Source organism: Sitophilus oryzae, unplaced genomic scaffold (assembly GCF_002938485.1).
Source record: "Sitophilus oryzae breed Bouriz unplaced genomic scaffold, Soryzae_2.0 scaffold_402_pilon_pilon, whole genome shotgun sequence".
NCBI lineage: Eukaryota > Metazoa > Arthropoda > Insecta > Coleoptera > Curculionidae > Sitophilus > Sitophilus oryzae.
In genome coordinates this window covers 1828915-1836037 of record NW_022146977.1, presented here as the reverse complement: position 1 = coordinate 1836037, position 7123 = coordinate 1828915, and positions in this window count along the sequence as shown.

Below are 7123 nucleotides of genomic sequence, written 5' to 3'. Positions count from 1 at the left end.
TTTGATAATTATTTCCCAATGATAAACTATTTACAAAATCTGCAGTATCTTTTAATTTTTTAAACATTTCAGATGTATACGACCAGGAAAAGTTAACCTAGATGGATAACCGTGATCCCCTGTTCTCCATATACCAAAAATGTCCAACTTCCAACTAGCGTTTCATAAAATTACCGTCTCCCGGTCCATCCCTGTCCCGTGGATAAAGTAATTATCGCAATGGCAAATCCAAAGCCCGACAGCTTTGCGTTGTCACGGGATAAACTGTGACAGCGATGCAAATCCGGCTCGGCTCGGCACTTTCGCCTACGTTGCCGGCTTCTAAGCTTAAAGTCGTCGAAATAAAAGTTTTAAATTAGCTAAATAAGCATCGCCTCCGGAGACGAGAGCAAAGAATCCGCCCCTTATTCGACACTGCCTGTCATTATCCGAGCGCTTACTTGCCCTTTTTCCTGGACATCAAAAGCGAAAAGCGTCGAATTGACGACGCATTTATATTTACATTTTAAAATAAACAGGTATTTGTCACCAGAGCTGCAACAAGTCAGTTCTAAAATCAAAATGATTTAAACCTAAAGTCTTTTACTTATATCATTTACTTTCAAGTCAAGTCTTTTTCATAAAGACTTAAATCAATGTCATTTATGTCGTTTTATTTACTTAAATCATGATGATCTGCGAGTTAAGTAGGCAAAATGACTTAAATCAAAATAACTTAACGAATTAGAGATTACTTTGATAAATTTCGTTTAAACAAAGAAAATATATTTATGGAAACTTATAAACTTAGCAATATGTTCCTTAGGAATTAAGTTTGAATGTAGTGGATGCACCTTGGTGTTCATGGTGAAAAAAGTTGTCAAACTGCTGAAAATTCTATTTTTATTACGTTGTGAATATCTACAATATGTATCGAAAACAATGCTAAACAATTTTTATCATAATTGACTGAATGAGGCTCCGAACTCCGAATAATCTCTTGAGGAAAGGCGTTGCACTCCTCCCGAAGATTTTCTCCTAAAGTTTGAAGATCTGGTGCTTGTGGACGACTTTGTAGTCTTCTCTTTAGTAGGTCCCAAAGGTGCTTAATAGGATTGAGATCAGGGCTATTAGTAGGCCAATCCATAATAAAATTGTGATATTGGCGACTCTTCAAGGTATCGAGTAACTAAAATATGAGGCATTATCCTGTTGTAAGATGAATTCTGGGCCATGCTGAGCAGCAAAAGAAATAACATATAGTTCAAAAACTAATGTTGTATTTGTTAGTAGTAATGAGTGTTGTTTTTTATCTGCTGCCAGTGCCGCTTTATCCATTAGGCAAGATACGCAGCTGCCTGGGGCGGCAGGCTGATAGGGGGCGACATTTTTTAAAAAACAAGTTTTACTTGAATTTTTATTAGTTGAAGGGGGCGGCGGCAAAATAAATGGTACCTAGGGTACCAAATAACCTTAACGCGACTCTGTCTGCTGCCTTGCTGCCGCCTAATATTAGTTTAACAAGAAATGTTGCTGTTAAAAATTTATCGGTTTATATATTTATAAGTTTTTTATAAAAGGACATAAATCTTGTTAATGACTTACTTACTCCTTATTATTTTTTGCTATTTCGGAATAAAAATTGAAATCGCAAAAATCGTTTTAAAAATTACTTAAATTTTAAGTCAGCTTTCGAAAAATGACTTAAAATCAAATGACTTAAGTTATTAAAATGATATAAATCTAAAAGAGACTTAAGTTTTCTGTGAGCTTGCAGTTCTGTTTGTTGCCAAGAAGAGACTAAATGAGCGTCAGTGTTCGTATTTTTATATATGCCATTTTCACAATAATATTTCTATTAAATTTTCGCACTTTTGTTTTAAAGCGGTCGACAATGCTGAAATATGACATAAAACTACTTTTAAAAGAAAACCAACCGAGCGAGAATCTATTACAGAACTGTACTGTTCATATTTCTCACTATAAAGGAATCAGTGACAAAATAAGGAAAATTGGGCGAAAGTACAAAATCAAAACAGTTTTACAGCTTCGATAACATTGTGAGTTTTACGCAAAATGAAGTCTAAAAATACCAGAAACTATCGTGGTGAAATTAAGAAATCATTACCTATATGCGAGTTAAGATAAATCAGAAAAACGTCAAAAGTGTCAACAAAGTGCACGTCACCAAAGTGCACATTGAAGATGTGAAGGATGTGAAGACCTCAAAATCTCCTATAAATTATAGATATATTTTGCTGAAGACCTCTGAACTCTCCTTTCAGAGAGTGTGATATGGAGCAAAAGTAATTTATAGGAAGCATTGATATTTTTAAAGCTACTGATCAATGACATGGAGTTCAATAATTCCAGTGACCTCTTCTCATCAATAGAATTTCTTATTATACTTTTTTAACTATAATGCTAAGGTATTAAAAATATAAAAGTTATGATTTATTTTCTGTGCATGTGTTACGGCGAACTTTCTCTTTTGACAATTTATTATTTTTGTGTTTTACGAGTTTTGGAGTTTTGCGTCCTTTTTTCCAGCTTTGTTTCCACATACTGGAAACGAGAACAGATTCTTTTGTTTCCGTCTGGCGTTGGTTTTCATGGAAAACGTATGTAGCGACATAGGTTCACCGACAAAAAGAAAAAATCTGGATTTTCGGCCGCACACACACATCTAAAGAACGTACTTGCTTTGTTTTCCACAACTTCTAATCTAAACACAATGAATAGCTTGTGGTATAAAAAGTTTATATTAAAAAGTACTGTTGGAAGCACGCACTTGTTACTTCTTTTATCCTTATAGGTTTGGTGCATTTCAGTTGATTTCAACAAATTCCGACCGCAGCGCATTCTACGGCAGAAATCAGAAATTATCAATAAATAGTTCACGCCGCGCCGCGCTGTCATATCGATAGCATTAAAATAATATTGAAATCGGCATTTTGTCGTAATATTTAAGTATTTTAGTTTTTTGCTAGTGCAGTTATTGAGACTATAAACCACTCAGGTACGAGGTTTGTGTGATGTAACGCTTAGCCTAAGAGCTGACGACATATTTAGAGAACATATTTTAGGCTAAAAATGTATAGTTTATTAACTGGTGAACCCAGAATCCTAAGTCTGGCTGGGGGGTTGGGGGTATTTCGCTACTGCGCAACCCATAACATTTGCAAAAAAATAAATCCAAAAAACATTCTTTAGGCAACTTGAAATTTGTTTATTCTTAAATTTTAGCATCTATTTAACCTAGAAATAAGCGTGCCAGACTTTTTTTTCGGGTTTAAAGTGTAACCAGACCATTCCAAATATGTTTGATTATTATACCTGGAAAACATACTTTAGGCATTCTAAAATTTTTACAGCGTGTTTATTAGATGATATTATAAAATATGTGTTAATTGCCAGACGAATTCAATGGGATTTAATACTTGCCAGACGCGAATAAAGATTTTAAATGAGCGCGACAAAAAAGTCTTATGAGTATCTATAAGCGCGAGAAAGATAGTTTATTGAGACCCGTCGGCAGCCGATGCGGCTGACGTAACAGAATTTTGGAGTACTCCAAATTTTCATAAAAACAATTTTTTTTCGGTTTTATTTCAGTTATTTGCAGGCTTTTAATTCAGAGATTATTTTGTTGGAATTAAGTTACCATGTACAAATATGTATTTATAAATTAAATATTGACGTGCATAGTGTAAATAGTTTAGAATACTTACTGCAAATAAATATTTTAGCAACTACTAATTTCGGTACTAACTACTAAATCACAATGGATAAAAAACATTTAAGTTGTGTAGTTCGTAAAAAAGTTACTATAGTGACAAAGTTATAGACTACAAAAATGCAAAGAATTTTTAAAAGTGCGCCAACAACATGGTTTAAAATTTAAAGAAGTGGTTTTACCAGAAAACGTAGTCCCGAAAAAAAGGTACCATATACAACTTAACAAGTATAGCTAGAGACATGAGAAATATAAAATAACACGCGACCGGTGCTATCCCCAAGTCTCTTCCTATATTTGTTCAACTGTACAGTGCTAAAAAAATAAGTAATCTGGAATTTTATTAAAGTACCATTGTTAATCTTTCTAAATAGATTCAAAAGTAAGTAAAAGTGCTTTACTTTTATGCTTAGGCATTAAAATGACTTTTTTATATTGTCTCAATCAGGTCGCAAAAATTAATAATAATATAATATGTCACAAAAGTATAATAATAATTATACTTTTATGACGTTTCAAAAAAAATATATTTTATATTATGCTAATTTCTAAATAATTATTCGTCTTTTTTTTCTTTCAGATACAAAATACTTAAATTGAAAAGTCTTCTTATTGAAAGGATTTCAATCATACATTTTTATTAAAAAATGTTTCTTTTTATTTTTCAATATTAGTTTTTTTTAAGTTTTTACAACTCCAAAATGCTGTTACGTCAGCCGCATCGGCTGCTGACAGGGTCTCAATAAACTATCTTCCTCGCGCTTATAGATACTCATAAGACTTTCTTATCGGGCTTATTTAAAATCTTTATTCGCGTCTGGCAAGTATTAAATCCCATTGAATTCGTCTGGCAATTAACACATATTTTTTAATATCATGTAATAAACACGCTGTAAAAATTTCAGAATGCCTAAAGTATGTTTTCCAGGTATAATAATGAAACATATTTGGAATGGTCGGGTTACACTTTAAACCCGAAAAAAAAGTCTGGCATGCTTATTTCTAGGTTAAATAGATGCTAAAATTTAAGAATAAACAAATTTCAATTTTTTGGATTTATTTTTTTGCAAATGTTATGGGTTGCGTAGTAGCAAAATACCCCCAACCCCCCAGCCAGACTTAGGATTCAGGGTTCACCAGTTAATAAACTATACATTTTTAGTTATTCTAGCTTGCCTAAAATATGTTCTCTAAATATGTCGTCAGCTCTTAGGCTAGCTGTTTCGGGAAGTAAAAAATATGCGAAAAAGAATTCGAACTGGGCGTCTTGTTGTGTTGTAACAATTTCAAACGTTAATAAAATTGCCCTAAAATGTTAACGCGTAAAGGAGAGCGTAATTAGGGCGTTGTTGGGTGCAACAACATTCAATAACTCAACTTTCCCGGATATTCAACTCTCCCGAAACAACATTTTATAGCTTCATAATTTCTTACACCGATTTGATCAATCGTCAATAGGAATTCGCATATTGTATTAACCTAATTTTGAGATTATAGCTAGATCCTTTCATGATGGAAATGAAACCGTACCGGACCTACGTCAACGCTAACGTTAAACTGTCAAACGCAGCGATTAGAAAGAATATGGCCGTGATGTTATTTATTGAATGGGGCTAATCTAGCGTGCGGATTAGGGGCGGGATTAGTTTCAACCCTTGGTTCAATCTCGGCATCTACATCTGGTGTGTGCGTGCACTCTTTATAATATCCACTACGGTACAATGCAGTTTCAAATCGAATTTGTCGCAAACAAGATCTGGATATCTTTATCGATTTGTGGGTCGTTGGGAGAAATTAGACTCGTATGGCTTATGAATAAATATGGGAGGTTTATTGACAAGTTTATTTTTGAGCGAATACGTTTATATGTTCCCTCTAAGTATGGAATCTTGTATTATTTGAATATCATTTTTAAGAATGTCATTTTTAAAAATTACATTGTTGTGTTTTCGAAAATTCAAGCTTATGCGGAATCTATTCAAAAGCTTAGACTATATTTTTTTATCCCGTTTTTTAACTTTTTTAGTTTTAAAAAAAATTTGTTTACTCAGTGCCGACTAATACTGAAGAGCAACTACGGCAACGCATTATTGACTGTTCCAATCATAGACTTAAAATAAAATATAGACTACACTATTTACATCTCAACGCGGACAAACAACCTTTTTTGTACACATGTTTACTTCTGGGTACAGTCGACCGAGCCTTCCTCATCCAGCCTATGTTGTCACGTCTTTAATATTATCAATATTTTTTTTCTTGTTATACACATATATTGAGATATTAATACTACAGTTAATAAAGTAGGTTTTAATATTCCAGAGATGTATTAAATAGTCCTTATACTACTAAATTATAAGTCGGATACTGTTTAAAAAGGATAAGTTCTTTACAATATGACAACACCGATTAGAGGCGAGGGAGCCTATTCATTCATTTATTACCTTGTAGTACGTGTCGCACGTGTGCGGTAAAGCTTTGTTGCCGCTATCTCCCCGGCTGTATTAACGCATTTTCTTAGCTTGTAGTGCTTAAGTGTTTATTTTATTGACTTTTTCTGTTCAAGAACTATAAAATATGGTTCGCCAGTGCCAAATTTGCAAGAAATTTGACTTAAATAATCCATTTAAGTCTTGAAACGACTTTTGACCGGTAGGCAACTCTCAATTTACCCATTGGGAGTCAGTGGCGTTGTTGTAGAAAGGCGCTTATTTAGATAATATTTTAGTAAAATGTAAAATCTGAATTTTTTCTCTTACATTACATTATTTACTTACTTACATTGTAACAAAATCATAATTATAACCCTGTTAATAATTAATAATGTTTTTATTAAAAATATATTCCGGTTTATTCTAAAATTATCTTCAGAATCTAAAATAACATACAAGAATTTTAAAATGATATTACATTATGAAACAATATTTTTTAATATACCGGGTCGTGTATATAACGTGTATTTTATTATTTTTATCCTTTTTGGACTCTAAATTGTTTTTTCTAAACTTTTATTTAAAAAACCTGTCCTAAATCTTAATAAAATATAAAAAAGTTTAAATACGATATATTTTTAATTTAATTATAGCTTCATTAAAATAAAAAAATTACCCGGCTATGATACGGAGAGTTCAGGTGTACTTGAGAAACGAAAGACAGTGTTGTGTTTCTCGGCAGAGTCGTCAGGGAACGACCGTTACGACAGAGACAACCTATCTATCGCTCGTGTCGCACTCGTTATAACCTAAAACAATAACACAACAATAACAAGACAGTGTCTGACCGCATGTTCCAGCTATTTATGAATGAGATGCTCAGTCTATATTTTATTTTAAGTCTATGGTTCCAATCAAATTCGGACAACACCAAGGATATTCCACAGGGTACGCAGATCGTGGAGAAGATGATCAG